The 16,755-nt window shown below is 46.4% G+C and overlaps 1 long non-coding RNA gene across 1 annotated transcript; it reads left to right on the top strand.

Annotated features, from left to right (window-relative positions):
• The first annotated feature begins 9,042 nt into the window (after positions 1 to 9,042).
• On the top strand, positions 9,043 to 11,228 carry LOC132346857 (uncharacterized). The gene is made up of 2 exons (XR_009496822.1): positions 9,043 to 9,970; positions 10,681 to 11,228. It is a non-coding gene; the product is annotated as an uncharacterized lncRNA (long non-coding RNA).
• The last annotated feature ends 5,527 nt before the right edge of the window (positions 11,229 to 16,755 follow it).

Below are 16,755 nucleotides of genomic sequence, written 5' to 3' on the forward strand. Positions count from 1 at the left end.
ACAAATCACCACAAACTTAGCAGCCTAAACTATCAGAAAACGTGTTCTCTCACAGTTCTGGAGGGCGGAAATCCAAAAGGGGTTGGTTGGCAGGGCTCCATTCTTTCTGGAGGCAACAGGAGAGAGTCTGTGTCCTTGCATGTCTCAGTCTCTAGAGGCCACCTGTACGTCCTGGCTCATGGCCGCATCCTTCCGTGTCAAAGCCAGTCAGTCGTGCCGTGTTTTTACATCTCCCTCAGACGCTGACCTCTGTCATCATGTCTCCTTTTGTAACTCTGACTTTGTTACTTCCCCACTACAAGGACTCTTGTAGGCCCACTAGGATAATCTAGGATCAACTCCCATCTCTAGACCCATCACCTTTTTAAAAGTTTTTTATTAAAATTTTTTTAGTTTTTAAAAATTATTGGAGTATAGTTGATTTACAATCAACTATTAGTTTCTGCTGTACAGCAGAACGAATCAGTTATCCAAATACATATATCTATTCTTTTTTTTTTAGATTATTTCCCTAGATAGGTCATTACAGAGTACTGAGTAGAGTTTCCTGTGCTATCCAGTACGTCCTTGTTAGTTATCTGTTTTATACATAGTAGTGTGTATATGTCAGTCCCAATTTTCCAGTTTATCCCTCCCTGCCTTTCCCCTTTGGTAACCACTTGTTGTTCAATTGCTGAGTTGTATCCGACTCTTTGTGACCCCATGGACTGCAGCACGCCAGGCTCCCCTGTCCTTCACTATCTCCCAGGATTTGCTCAAATTCATGTCCACTGAGTTGGTGATGCTATCCAACAATCTCATCCTCTGTTGACCCCTTCTACTTTTGCTTTCAATCTGTCCCAGCATCAGAGTTTTTTCCAGTGAGTCAGCTCTTTGTATCAGATGGCGAAAGTACTGGAACTTCTGCTCCAGCATCAGTCCTTCCAATCAATATTCAAGGTTGATTTCTATGTAATCATAAATTTGTTTTTTTACATCTGTGACCCATAACTCATAAGTAAAAGTGTTAGTCCCTCAGTCATATCCAACTCTTTGAGACCCGGTGGACTGTAGCCCGCCTGGCTCCTCAGTCCATGAGATTCTCCAGGCAAGAATACTGGAGTGGGTTGCCATTTCCTTCTCCAGGGGATCTTCCCTACCCAGGGATCGAACCTGGGTCTCCCAAATTGCAGACAGATTCTTTATCGTCTGACCCTCCAGGAAAGCCCCATAACCCATATATAGATCTTTATCTTAATCTCACCTGCAAAGTCCCTTTGGCCATGTAAGGTAACATGTTCACAAGGTCTGGGATTAGAATGTGGATGTGTTTGGGGGCATTATCCCATCTAACTCATGTTTATTAATCAGTATTTCAAGTCCTCTGGTGCACATTTTTAGCATACCCATAGATGCTCAGTTCTTTGGTGACTGACTCATTCTAAATCAAGATTAATGTATTCATTTATAATGATTCCTCTTCTTTAGAGAGCAGAATACTTGAGCATTTGTGTGTAGAAAACCCTGTCTTTATGGGATTCCTGAGAAAGCAAATTACTATCCAGAGATTCTGTGATGAATTAGAAATCAGAAAAAAAAGTAGGAAGGTTGGGAGGGAGGCACCGAGTCCTCTGAAAGTCTGATAAGATATCTTTGTCTTGAAAACAGACCTCCCCTCTAGAGCCTGTGTGTGTGCTTAGTCACTCAGTCGTGTCTGACTCTTTGTGACTCCATGGACTGTAGCCCACCAGGCTCCTCTGTCCATGGGAATTCTCCAGGCAAGAACATTGGAGTAGGGTTGCCATGCTCTCCTCCAAGGGATCTTCTCAACCCAGTGATTGAACCTAGGTCTCCCGCGTTTCAGGTGGATGCTTTATCATCTGAGCCACCAGGGGAGTCCATGAATATTGGAGTGGATAGCCTATCCCTTCTCCAGGGGATCTTCCCAACTGAGGAATCAAATTGGGGTCTCCTGCGTTGCAGGTGGATTCTTTACCAGCTGAGCAGGAACTCATCTTCTTCACATAGAGTATCAATTGGCAAACACTGCCAGACAGTAAGCCTTGCAGACTAGAAATGTTTGCCGGTGCTGAGATAGAGACACACTGGACCAGTGATTCTCAGACTTTAGCATGTGTCAGACTCACCTGGAAGGCTTATTAAGACACACATCCCCCCAAGCCCTGCCCCACTCTGTTTCTGACTCAGTAGGTGTAGAATGGGATCTGAGAGTTGTCCCCATCAGGTCCCCAGGTGATGCTGACTCTCTGTCTGAGGATCACATTTTGGGAATCACTATTGCTGCTGCTAAGTCGCTTCAGTCATGTCCGACTCTGTGCGACCCCATAGACGGCAGCCCACCAGGCTCCCCCGTCCCTGGGATTCTCCAGGCAAGAACACTGGAGTGGGTTGCCATTTCCTTCTCCAATGCATGAAAGTGAAAAGTGAAAGTGAAGTCACTCAGTCATGTCCGACTCTTCGTGACCCCGTGGACTGCAGCCTACCAGGCTCCTCCGCCCGTGGGATTTTCCAGGCAAGAGTGCTGGAATGGGGTGCCATCACTATTACCAGACTGTAAACTCTGTGAAAGCAAGGACCCTGTCTGATTGGTTCACTGCTACATGCAGCATCGAGCAGTTGAGTTACAATATCATAGGTGTTTAATGCACATAATAATAGCTACATAAGTAGCTTTACCTACCATCTTTTAGACCTAGATATCTGCTGATATGGGGCTTCCCAGGTGGCTCAGTGGTAAAGAATTTGCTTGCCAAGCAGGAGACTAAGGTTTGATCCCAGGGCCCGGTAGATCTCCAGGATATGGAAATGGTAACCCACTCCAGTATTCTTACCCAGGAAATCTCATGGGCATAGAAGCATGGTGGGCTACAGTCCATGGGGTCGCAAAGAGTCAGACACAACTTAGCAACTAAACAACAACTACGAATACGCTATATACAGATTTCTATGTGTGTGGTCAGCAAAATAACATCCCCACTCCCAAAGATGTCCATGTTCCCATCCCAAGTAACCTTTACTTGGCCAAAGGAGACCATGCTGGTGTGCTTAATGTTATAAACCCTGAGATGGGAGATTATCCTAGATCATCAGGGTGAGCCTAATCTAATTACACAAGTTCTTAAGAATAGACTAGCTTTCCCTACTGCTGTGATAAAGATGCGTTAGAAGAGAAAGCAGGAGTGAGGAGACGGGAGGAAAGCTCCATTTGCAATTTCTGGTTAGAAGACAAACAAGTTCATTTGTTCACTTGAAGTTCAAGTTCAAGGAAAATAGGTGTCCTCTAGAAGGTGAGAACAGCTCCCCACTGACAGCCCCAAGAAAACGGAGGCCTCTACCCTACAACTGCTCGGAACTGAATTCTGCCAACAATCTTTACGTCCCTGGGAGGGGTTTCTGCCCCAGAGCCCTTCGTCAGGAAAGCAGCCTGCCGCTTTGTAAATTAACTAATACTTCCAAAAAAAAAAAGAACTAACATCGTCTACCATGTGTCAGGCACTGCAGTGAACACGTTGCAGAAATTAATTCATTTTTGCCTCCACTTTATAGGTAAGGAGAGTGGGGCAGGGAGGGCTCAGAACCTCCCCCGAGGCTACAGCGGATGGTGCGGGAGGCCTGGGGTTGGGATGCACCTGGCCCTAGGCCAGAGAACTTCTTCCTGCATTTCCTCCTTTAGTCTTTACACCCCGGCAGGGACTAGGGTGCATCCAGAAAGGTGCTGAAGGTGTGGAATTTAAGGAGGTGCTCATTCTCGGGTTCTTGTCTCATCTTAGTTGGGGCCCCACTTCCTGATGCCCCGATGAGGCCGTATTGTTGTAGCAATTGCATTTGACAGAAGAAGAGACCGAGAGGGGCTGTCCTGTTACTGGGCAAGGGCTGGACTGGACCCCAGGGTTCTTTTCTCAGCAGCCCCTCAGGTGTGGCACCCAGCACACCTCTTGCATTAGGACACACTTTCTGTTCTGCATCCTGGTCCCGGGCGCCTCCCCACAGTCCATCAGAGCAGCAGCGTTTGCTTGTGAGGCTCCCACAGAATTGGGACTGTCCTTTGCAAGTAGCCATCCAGTCCCTGTCGGCAGAAGCTAGGAGAAGACAGCTGGAGTCCTCGCTGACATGCAGAGTAAAGCAGAATCTCACCTCTCTCCTGACACGAGTGTGCTGCCTCGAACAGTGTCCGTCACCCACGCACTCCCTTTCCCTTCATTCTGCAGGGGGCTGGTGCTTCAGGCAGACACACCTGGCATCTCTGACCTCATCCCTGCATTTCTCTCAGTCAGAAGTCAGGATGGAGTGACAGATCACCTGCTGCGGTAACTCCTTGCTGCTCCCGTGGGGACAGGTGCCAGGGCCTTGTGCCCAGAGACTCTGAAAGATAACTCTCTGGGGGTAGGGGGTGAACTTCTCCCCTGTACCAGGTCAGAATCCTCCAGAGACTGTACAGTCTCCCCCTAGAGGTCAGGCTTACGCTGAGAGTCAGAGCTTCAGGTATCAGTGGATGGAGTAGAGAGGCACCTGAGCAGAGGTGGGGAGGAGGGGAAAGACTCTGGAGGAGTCAGGTCATCGGTCCACGAGCTCACAGGGTCCAGCTCCCACATGGACACTCCCAGACTGGGCGGGGCTTCTCTCCCACTTGAACGAAGATCTTGGCTGAGAATGGTGTCCAGCCCTGAGTGAATTCCCCTCCATGGTGTATTCTGACTTCCTTCATCAGCTTCTACCCCATTCTGCAGGGTTGCAGGGAGGGAAGAATAGCCCGTTCTCTCCTATTCTCTAGAATTGGGCTTTCCTACAGAACCCGGTGGCAGGCTAGGTTCTGCAGGATGGAGGGTGGGTGGGCTGGAACTTTCTGAGGAGTGCTCACATGTGTGGGGGAGGGGTAAGCAGGGTGGGGCAGAGGTGGGAGTTGAACCTGCCATTGTAGTATGGTCCTCGGTCAGTCCTGCAGCAGCCCCGGAGCTGGATGGGCCGGCAGAGCTGGGTTGACCTGGGGCGCGGGGCTGGTTTGTACCCCAGCCTCCAGAGGTCACCTGTATGGGTGTCCGTTGCCTCCGTGAAGCCTCATGCAGACGTCCATCTTCAGCTGAAGGCCAGCGAGCCTCAGAGAAGGATTCAGCTGCGTGCTTTTGCCCAGCAGCTCTCCCCGCCGCTGAGGAAGGCACTCTTGGTCCTGGAGGGAGCCTGGGCAGTGTGTCAGCCCGTCCATCACAGCCCCGTCTGCAGCACCTACACGGTGCACGTGCCTGAGAGCCCGCTGTGATCCATCAGCTCAGTCAGGTCTGCTGAAGCAGCATTCAAGTTCTGAATCCAGACATGAAGAGAAAATTATGGGGCAGCAGATCCCTCCTCCCAAACCCCAGAGAGATGCTCTTGCCAGGAGACGACAGAAACCAACAGAAGGAAGAGAAGATTCATGTTCTTCAGTTCACAGGCTCCTGGCTTATACTGACCGACAGCCACAGAGGCTAGAATCTCCCTCACTAGTTAGATGATTTCTCTTTCTCTCTGTAGAACATTCCAGCACACGTGGAATTGTTTGCATGTGTCAAATGTGTTTGTTCTGTGACTCCAACACAATAACAATACCTTAAAAAAAAGTATTTGGCCACTCTGCGTGGCACGTGGGGTCTTAGTTCCCTGACCAGGGATTGAACCCAGGCCCCCTGTGTTGGGAGGGCCTTAACCAGTGGACCACCAGGAAAGTCCCCAACAATAGCCTTTTTTTTAAATATCACCCCGGTTGGGACACTCTTCTTGTCAATAGTCCTTGTGTGCTCTGCCTTGAGGAGCCCAAAAGGGGTGTATGTGGGGGAACATATAATAAATAAAACAGAATGTGGCAAGTACCGTAAAAATGTAGTAGTTGAGACCAGGTTGCTGTGCTGTGCTCAACTGTGTCTGATTCTGTGACCCCGTGGACAGAATCACACCAGGTTCCTCTGTCCATGGAATTTTTCAGACAAGAGTACTGGAATGAGTTGCCATTTCCTACTCCAGGAGATCTTTCCAACCCAGGGATCAAACTTGTGTCTCCTGCATTGGCAGGCAGATTCTTTATTCCTGTACCACCTGGGAAACCCCTGAGACCAGGTTAGAGGAATTAATTTTGACCATTTGACCTGGATCGTCTGCGACTTTGGTTGGTTTTACTCTGAGAAAACCCAGACCCTAGTGCTGGGAAAGATTGAAGACAGGAAGAGAAGGGGACAACAGAGGATGAGATGGTTGGATGGCATCACTGACTCAATGGACATGACTTTGAGCAAACTCCAGGAGTTGGTGATGGACAGGGAAGCTGGTGTGCTGCAGTCCATGAGGTCACAAAGAGTTGGACATGACTGAGCGACTGAAACGAACTGAACTCTGAGAACAGATTTTTGTAATTGCTAGGCATAGTTTTTTTTTCGTAATTGCTAGGAAATTTTATTGAGTAAGATGTAAAAGTCACAACTTGTAGAATCCTTCAGAGTCCCACAGGGTTGACCAAGAAGGCTTTCTTGTTTTGCTGAACTCATAATTTAAAGGAACATTGGTTGACAAAAATAGATGCCGACCTGAGAGAAGGTGGAATAGAGAAGTACTTGCATGCTCCAAGGACAGCTGACTTGTCTGTTTTGCCACTGGAACCTTTCTCCCTGAAGCAGAGGGAGAAAAATAGCTCTCCAATATGATCTAAACCATGGTAACATGAATGTTTCCTTTGCTGCAAATGGCTTTTTTTAAAAAGCCAAGGCTTTTATGGAAAACATTCCTTTCAAAGAAAAAAAAAAATGACTGGGTTCCTGGTCAGTGATGAATAGGCTAGGTTTTGTCAGATGTGCCCACACTTTTCTGAGAATTGTGATTTGCCTGATGGGGAGCACTCAGGTAACGGCTAGAACGTGACCGGCTTGACTGCATGTCCAAGTGGGTGCGTTCCACGTGAGCACGTGATGCCTGGGAGCAAATGTGAAGGGTGAGTGCTTTGCTGTCTGAACTTGAGATGTTGTCACAGGCGAGCATCTGCAGAACGTTAGCTCTCAACCTGGTGCTTCCATGCGCATCCACTTTCATTAGCTTTCTTCCTCTTCGTGTTCAGTGGTGTGTTTTACTGGGGAACACGTCACAAGTGGACGTGATGAAATGCCAAGTGCTATGCATTCAGTCATATTCCTAAAGGGAGAAAGTACATTTCCAGTAGGTTTTCCAGAAGTCAAAACATTGCAATACTAGGTAATGTTTGCCTCCAGAAGGACTTTTTATTATAGATAAATTTATAGTAGAGTTTAAGGACATCTGACATCTTCCTTATGTTGAGATTTCCCATCTAAACGAATATGTTTCATCATCTCTCTTAATATTTCTTAATAAAATGGACATTTTCTGCATATATCTTAAAATTTTCACTATGTATTATATGTTTGCTGCTGATGTTACTGGGGTAAATGGAAGTACTTTCCTCCATTTATTTTCTGTATGAGATTAATCCCACCTCAGGTTGTCTGAGAACTCTGACAATGCAGCCAAATTGTTGAAAATCAGAATCCTGAAATGACCTAAATGTCAGCTCCAAACTGGTTTGAGCAGAGCTGCTTTGCTGCATCCAGTTTTCATGGACTTCTTTCCATAAAGAGGCTCCGATTCTCACGGCAGCCTGAGTCACTCAGAGTGGCACCCAGGGAGCCATGATTCTTTACCATGAAATGGGACCCAGAACCCCTCACGCTCAGGTGGTTGGAGATAGGGTTAAGCAGCAAGCACAATGCTTGGCATGTCGTTGATATTAAATTAATGGTAAAAAGTGCAGGTTCTGGGTTCAGTTCGTGCGGGTCCAAATTCCTGCAACCAGACATTTCCTAGCTGTGTGTCCTTAGGCAAGTGACTCGACCTTGCTGAACTTCAGTTATTTTATCTATGAAATGAAGATGACAGTAGTAAGGGCTTTGAGGGGCAGCTGCAGGAGTGACGTGACAATCCTTATACAGGGCTTATCGAGGCCCCGGTGTGTGCTGAATGCCAGGTAAATAAGCTTCCCTGCTTTGGCCACTCCTGAGTCCCAAAGGTGCTGAATGAGTGACCTTGAATGAAAGATCAAGGGAGTGAAAATATTTAACTGAAAGAATTCAGTGGCCTCTGAATATAACCTCAATCCATAGTTAGCAGCTTTGAGTCTCTGCTAACAAAATTCTAAAAGATCAAGACCAGTGGTTCTTAATTGGAGTCTCTTGCACCCAGGGGACATTTGTCAGTGACTGGAGGCATTTCAGTTGCCACAACTAGGTGACTGTATTACTGGCATTGAGGGGGCAGAGTCTAGGGATGCTGCTGAACACCCCGCAGCACACAGGACAGCCCCCACCACAGAGAATCATTCCAATTCCAGATGCCAGTCATGCTCACAGGTTGACAAACTCAGCTCTAGGCTCGGATTTATTTCTGGTCCCTTAGGGTTTAAGGTGGGGCTAGTGGTAAAGAACCTACCTGCCAATGCAGGAGACCTAAGAGACACAGGTCCAATCCCTGGATCAGGAAGATCTTCTGGAGAAGAGAATGGCAATCCACCCCAGTATTCTTGCCTGGAGAATCCCCATGGACAGAGGAGCCTGGCAGGCTACAGCCCATGGGGTCGCAAAGAGTTGGATATGACTAAAGTGACTTAGCAGCAGCAGGGTTTATCAGATAGTCAGATCGTCTGGTTTTGGGTGAGGTCATCTGATCCAGAAATTTCTGGTGATAACTAGCAACTTCTAAAGTTATAAGACAGGTGTTTGCTCAGTGGTTCAGTTGTGTCTGACTCTTTGTGACTTCATAGACTATAGCCTGCCAGGCTCCTCTGTCCATGGGATTTCCCAGGCAAGAATACTGGAGTGGGTAGCCATGTGCTCCTCCAGGGAATCTTCCCGACCCAGAGATCAAACCTGTGCCTCCTGCAGGCAGGCAGATTGGCAGGCAGATTCTTTACCACTGAACCACCTGTGGTTGTTGTTCAGTCGCTCAGTAGTGTCCGACTCTTTGCGACCGCATGGACTGCAGCACGCCAGACTTACCTGTCCTTCACCGTCTCCCGGAGCTTGCTGAAACTCATGTCCGTTGAGTCGGTGCTGCCATCCAACCATCTCATCCCCTGTCACCCCCTTCTCCCGGCCTCAGTCTTTCCCAGCATCAGGGGCTTTTCCAATGAGTCGGCTCTTTGCATCAAGTGGCCAAAGTGCCACCTGGGAAACCTGCAGGTAGCAGATGCCTATAGGTCCCCAAAGATGCTGTGTTTCCTCTTCCACTTGCTAATTTTCTAGATGCCCTGGTGGTAAAGTACTGGTTCAACTTCTCCAGGGATCAAATATTCCTCAGTCCTAGGATTTGCTATATTTAAACCCTGAGGAGATTGAAGCTTTTCCCTTGGAGAAAAAGCTCAGGAGATGAATGATTCACTCTTTCCAATGAACCGTGGCCTCCCTGTGATTTTTCTTGTTGCTTCCACTAACTTTGCTATTCCCTCTTATTCACTGCTTCCTGTGTTTCCTAGTCTCCATGATAGCTAAATTGTTCAAGAGCAGCAGGCAAGGCTCCTTGCAGTGATGAGAATCTTGCCAGCTGGGGAACTTCAAGAGAACTTGGTTGTTTGAATAACAAGTGAGTGACACCATAACAAAGTTCCTTATTACCCAGGGATTGGAGAGGGAATGGAATGTGAGAAGTCACCATTTAATTTTAAATGATACTCAGAATGCAGCGACTAAAGTAATGAGCATGTTTTAATTCATCAGATACTTACTTGACAGTCGTCTAGGATCAGAGAGACACACGATAGCAGAGACTGCTGGTTTGCCTTCCTCAATATCTACTCTCCAACATGCCATAATAAGATCACACACAGTGACCCAGAGCAAATACTCTGTTCTCAGTCCTCCTTGCAGCTGGATGTGTCCTGTGGCTAAATTCTGGCCAGTAAGACGGGAATGGAAGCTTTGTGTGGCAGCTTCCAACAACACTCCCTAAGGTGAGCTGGTGAATGCCCTTTGTTTTTCCTTCCATACTGCTCTCTGAAGATAACTGTGATGGCTGGAGCTCCAGCCAACATCTTGGACCATGGGTACTAGAGTACAGTCCAGGAATAAGAATCTGGAAAGAATTTGGCTCCCTGCGGACTTATTGACACAGAGCCACCTTACCTGGTCACCTCTTGACTTTTACTTGGGAGCGAGAAGAGTTCTATTTGTTCAAAGCCATCGTTAATCAGCCTCAATGTCACCCTCACTGATACTGAGACCAGGAGACTGCAGCTACAGCTCTCATCTTGATTTCTGTACCTGAGAAAGTGCTTTCTTTCATGAAAAGTCTCCTGACTTTATGAAGTGGGTTTCAGAGGCTTAAGAATGTTATCCATGGAAAGTTCCTGTGAGATGGCAGAAAATGGGGATGTTTTACACTTTACAGTAGATAACTCAAAAAAATGTGTTAATTCAGTGAATGATGTAGGGTGATAAAGCTCAACATTTATGAACTGGAATCTGCTAGGCTCAGGCAGGGCTGGAATCCAAAATACCCTTGTTCTTCTCCCTTTATTCAACCATGACTTGAACAAAGGAAGGATAAATTGGCCAGATGCACTGTGACTTGCTTTGTTGTTTGCCAGCTTTTCCTTGAAATGAACATCTGTGCACATTTGCCTGCCTGCTCAACCCATTTAACCCCATCTCCTCTCTGCAGCTCTTCCCAGGACGGACTTCTGCCACAGGGATGAGGAAGAGGATCTCAGAAGACTGAGGCTGAACCTCCTGGGCGCTTTGCCTCTGGAACAAATGGCAGGAAACATCCATTCAACAGGCTGCTCATCCCTTACATTGATCTCAATGAGGTTCTGCCAATTAGTGTATTTTGTAAAAGATCAAGAACCTAGCAACAAGGGGCTTGTGATCGATATCAGGGCTTTTGTTCTAAGCAGCCACTTATCTCAGTAATTCTCGCTGAGAGTCCGTTGAAACAAGAGTTTCAGTTTTATTGGAATGGCTTATAATTTGTGCATTATTTTTAAAAGAAGAGACACACACGAGCTGGCCGATTTCTCCCTCTCACAATTACCTTGGAACCTCTTCTTTTTCTTTAAAAGATCAAAAATTGTAACAGGAAATAGGATTAAATGAATAAATTCCAAGGCACTGAGAAGACACTGACACCACTTTTGAGTAATCTGGCCCGACTTTCAGCGCTTGTAATGAGTGTGTGCCCTCGGTCTATTAATAAAACATTGTTTTTCAGTTCTGAGTCATCCAATTTTTCATCTTCTTTCTGGGTTCTGTTTGCATCTCTGTGTCTTGTCCACATGAGTATACTCCATTAAGGGATGTTTAATTTTTTCCTGTTTGGAAATTTTATTATATTCATTGTAGAAAAACAATGCAGAAAAGTTTAAAGAAGAGATAAATGACAGTACTGGTGATGGTGGTTTAGTCACTCAGTTGTGTCTGACTCTTGAGACTCCATGGACTGTAGCCCACCAGGCTCCTCTGTCCATGGGATTTTCTGGGTGGGAATACTAGAGTGGTTTGCCATTTCCTTCTCCAGGGGGATCTTCTCGCCCCAGGGATCGAACCCGAGTCTCCTGCATTGCAGGCAGATTCTTTACCAACTGAGCCACTAGGGAAGCCCTAATGACAGCACTGCTACCTCCTTTATGATATTTTATTTTTAGTCTTGATTTTGTGAAAAACAAGGTGTATTTGTGACTAGAATTTACACCCCCTCCATGAGTTTTTTTCTCCTGCTTTTCATTCGTTAAAGCAGGCAGAGGGCCCTGATCTTCTGTAAAGGGTAAGGGCCCTATGGCAGGGGTAGGGTGGCTGGCTGAAATTGCCTACAAGACCCTTCCTTGGTTGTCTTTATTTTCACATCAGTGCTCATGGATGGAAGGAAAGAGGGGCTTCTTCAGACTAGTGACGATTGGCCCAGGGTTCCCAAAGCAGCCCCAACCTGAGCTCCACCTGGACTGGACCAGCCAGGCATGGTAAGGACTCTTAGGGCGGTGTTTCCAAAAATGTAATACACACTCAGATCACCTAGGGATCTGGTTGAAATGCAGATTCTGACCCAGCGGTATCCAAGTGATGCACATGCTGCTGGTTCAGACCACACCTGGAGTGGCAGGTCCCAGGCTGCTTCAGGGAGTTTTGGCTCAAGTGTCACCCAGACCTGTAACCTTTTCTGGTCACAAAGACTGGAGCAGCTGACCTGGCAGAACCACAGGGCCCTGGCAGTGGGCACTTCCAGACACTGCTGTGCACACATGGGCAAATACCCTGGGGTTCTGAGTGAGAAATTTGGCTAAACCCTGGAGGGTAGGTGGAGGGTAGCTGAGCCCAACTGGGGCCGAATTTCTTAACACCTTTGCAGGACTGGGATTCAGAGGTAAAATTAAGTTGAATTATGAAAAATAAAGAAGTGTGCACTTTTTTTTTACATGCATGAATTTGTAGACTGAAACATTTCATACTCTACCATGATGTACATTAAAGAAGCTTGCAGCATGCTGTATATACATTTTTAAAATTTTGTTTTGCTTCCAGTTATGATATAACAAACTATTTTCCCAACTCATGAAATGTCTCTGAAAATAACACACCTTTAACAAGTCCATTCTAGGACAGTGAGGACCTGATCCATTGTGTTCAGCACAATACTCAACACAGTGCCTGGTGAGGGGTGGAGGCTCATGAATCATTTGTTCATTCTCTCAAGTGTAGATGGATGGATGATTTCTCTATTGGCCACTAAGATTGCTTTCAGGTTTATAAATCATGCTGTGGTAGACATTCTTGGTGAAAACCTTTGCCCACACACTTGACTGTTTCCTTAGTTATCTGAAGAAGTCAATGAATATGAAGAATTGAAGGTGAATTTAGTTCATCTTTTAGTTTCTCATAAAACCCTTGCTTATTGCTTGGCAAAAACCCACATAATATAGACATAAACTTGACTTAGTATGATGTAGATTCTTCTTAAAACTTACTCCAAGGGTTAAACCACTGAAATACTTGAATTACAGCTCCTAAGTTCCTATAAAGTTAAGTGTTAGTCATTCAGTCATGTCAGACTCTTTGCAACTCCATGGACTGTAGCCCCTAGCCCGCTAGGCTCCTCTGTCCATGGGATTCTCCAGGCAAGAATACTGGATTGGGTTGCCATTTCCTCTTCCAGGGGACAAACTGGGGTCTTCTGCATTGCAGGCAGTTTCTTTACCGTCTGAGCCACCAGGGGAACCCCTATAAGGTTAGACCAGTTTAGTAAAAAATTGGATATTGATGAAGATAAAGGTGGGATTTTTTCCTCTTTGAGTTGGCACCATCTAGTGGTACTTGCAGACAATACAAGAACAAAAACTGCTTTGGGGATTAAAAATGGCACTCATTTAACTTTGCCATCTCCAGGCCAGGCTACCTTCTATTTTTCACCTGATCATTGATGCAGACTCCCACCTGGACTCTGTCTCTATTTTTTCCCTCTCCTTATTCCATCCCTTAGTTTGTAGTCAGAGTGACTGTTTTAAATTTGTAAATCTGAGTCATGTGTGCGTGCTTAGTTGCTTCAGTCATGTCTGACTCTTCTCGACCCCATGGACTATAGCCCACCAGGCTCTTCTGTCCATGGGATTCTCCAGGAAAGAATACTGGAGTGGGTTGCCAGGCCCTCCTTCAGGGGATCTTCCTGACCCAGGGATTGAATCCGAGTCTTCTGCATTTCCTGCACTGCAGGCAGGTTCTTTACTGATGAGCCACCAGGGAAGAAATCTGTGTCAGTTCTGTTTAAGTTATCCAATAGCTCATCATCTTTATGATAAAGCTTGATCTTTTAACTTGATTTGTGAAATCCTATGCCAGGCTCTGGCAAATATTTTCTAAAAGAGTCAGGTGGTGAATATTTTGGATTTGGGGGCACGTGGTCTTTGCAGTTCTCCTCCTAGGCCCCGTGGTGCTGCTGGTGGGCAGCGTCTCTGTCATCTTTGTCCACAGGAAGCTCTGGGCATGACTTTAAATGTGGGGGTGGCTGAGCAGGACGAGATTAGTCCCAAAGGAAGCAAGTTCAGCGGGAGGGTCAATCCACAGTTCAGACAGGGTCAGGGCCCACGTATAGTTAGGAGAACGGGACACACATCCCTCTGTACCTTCAGGAGGATCCTTCTAAGAGGTTTCCAACTCCCAGGAAGTATGTGGTGTTCTGTTTTGAAAAGGGGGACTCGATCAAGGGTTTTCAAAGTGTATCCCCTAGCTGTTCTGTGGGCCAAGGGTGCTGAATGAGGGGCAGCTGAGTGGGTGGTATTCCTAGAGACAATTTCTAGATCATAAAGGAATTCCCATTTAGAATAAAGTTGAGAAATCAGAGTGGAAAGGCTAGGGAAGAGGAACCAGGACCTGGGAAGAAGGCTAAGGGGGCAGAGTCCTATCTCAAAGGCTGCCAGGACAGGCATCCCAGGAGGAGCCCACCTGGGCACATAGGAGGCATGCAGAGAACAATCCCTGAATGATGAGCAGGTAATTAAATGTAAACATGTTTCCCACAGCTCCTTCCTTCCTCCCTACTAAGTGCCACCCTCAGTCTCTGCTGCCTTCTTCCCTCCCTGAGGTGCCTAGCCTAGGACGTCTCAGTTGGAACCTTCCATGACTTTCCAGATGCCTCCCATCCATGGAGAACTCCCTGCCCATATGCCCCTGAGGTCCCCAGAGCTGGGTCTCTATACGTGGTCCTAGGCAGGGATCATGGGAAGGACCTCTGGGGACTGACTCACAAATATGAGGAGAAAGTCAGCACAGAACAGGTCAGGCTCTCTCTTGTCCATCACCTTGGACTTGACCATGATCCACACACCAGCATCCCTGTACTGAGGAGTTATTCTGTCTTGTGTGCTCCTGTGTTCACCAACCCCCCACACTTTGAGGTTCTCTTTTATCTCCTAAGTACACAGGATCCCCCTTCCTGGTTTTAAGGGGGGAAAAAACGTATTCTCCTTTCAACAGTTTTGTTATAACTGCCAGAGCTAACACAAAAACCAAATGTAGACTTCAGTTACTAATAATGTACCAATGTCATTAATTGCAACAAACGTACCACACTAATATAAGATGCTAATAATAGGAAATTGTGTGTAGGGGTATATGGGAACTCTTTGTTTTATCATCTAAGTTTTTCTATAAATCTAAAACTGTTTTTGAAAAGCCTATTAAATAAAATATAATATTTTGTCTTCTTGTATCCCTTTGGGAAACAGTGTAAGGAAATACATGGTGAGGAGGTTTCTATGTTAATATAACCACATTTTATCTCATCTTACAGGTCTGAGGTTCCCTTCTCTTGCTTCCTCTGTCCTCTGCCAGAGCTCACTGCTAACCCAGGCACTCAGAGATCCCAGAGAAAGCTGCATTTCAGGCCTCTATGACATGCATGCTGAACTTTTCCAATTAGTAAAGTCCACATCAGGCCACCTGATGCAAAGAGCCGACTCATTGGGAAAGACCCCGTTGCTGGGAAAGATTGAAGGCAAGAGGAGAAGGGGGAAACAAAGGATGAGATGGTTGGATGGCATCACTGACTCAATGGACATGAGTCTGAGCAAACTTAGGGAGATAGTGAAGGACAGGGAAGCCTGGAGTGCTGCAGTCCATGGAGCTGCAAAGAGTTGGACACAATTTAGCGAATGAACAACAACAAGGTCAGGCCAAGTAGGGTCAGAGAACTTTATGTTTCCCAGGTGATGTGAGGTGGCTTTGAGGACCTAATTGTGGGGAAGTTAATACATGGCCTGAGTCCAAAGACTCCCAGGTGGAAGATGCTTCCAAGGGCACAGAGGATGCTGTTAGGCACCAGGTTGCAGAGATGGCCCCTGCCTGCCATCCTCCTTGTGACTGCATCAAATGAGGAGACCCAGCTTGCCCAAAGTCTTGCCTGGTCACACGCCACATTCACTGACTCATCAACATGGTGACATGAAAGCCCAGCGCTCTCCCCTAAGCTCAGGACAACCCTGAAGGAACATCCTAGCACCAGAGCTCCATGGGAGCCCCGCTGATATCTTCATTAGGATTTTGTTGCAGCTCAACTTCTTCTATCTGGTCCTGCTTCCTCTCCGTCCCTTCCACAGAAGTTGAGTCTAAAAGTACCTCTTGAGAAAATGACATGCTCATCTTCACCTCAGAGTCCATTTCCCAAGGAAACCAACCTGAGACAAAGAAGTTGTGGGGGCCACACCAGTCATGGATGAATCGAATTATTTATATATACTACTATGTACCAAATTGCCTTACTATACCGAGAGCAATCAGAGTCCACAAAAGCGTTTATGCCAAAGAGGTGTATAATCAGATCTGCGTTCTGAAAGACATGGATAAAGAAAGAGGAAAAGATTGTAGGGCAGGGCAGGAGAAACTGGAGTAGCCTGATTAGAAGGTAATCATTTTCCTTTATGTAAAAGATGACAGTGGATACAGAGAACTAGATTTAAGACGTGTTTAGGAGGTCAAACTAACAGGGTCTGATAGGGAATAGGTATGAGTGGTTGAGTGAGGATGAACAGCGTGGGTCTCTTTTTGGTTTAACCAAACGGATATGCCACATACTGAACAGGGTTGGGCAGGAGAAAGGAACGTCTGAGTGTAGATCATGAATTCAGCCTTGAATGTTCGAGGTGCAAAGCGAAGATTTCCAGATCAAAGGATATACAAGTCTGTATAATGGGTTCAAGATGATTCAGTTACTAAGAAACGGAATCAAGATTTAAACCTAAAATGTATCTGGTTC

The sequence above is a fragment of the Bos taurus genome, chromosome 13 (assembly GCF_002263795.3).
Source record: "Bos taurus isolate L1 Dominette 01449 registration number 42190680 breed Hereford chromosome 13, ARS-UCD2.0, whole genome shotgun sequence".
NCBI classification, from domain to species: Eukaryota; Metazoa; Chordata; class Mammalia; order Artiodactyla; family Bovidae; genus Bos; species Bos taurus.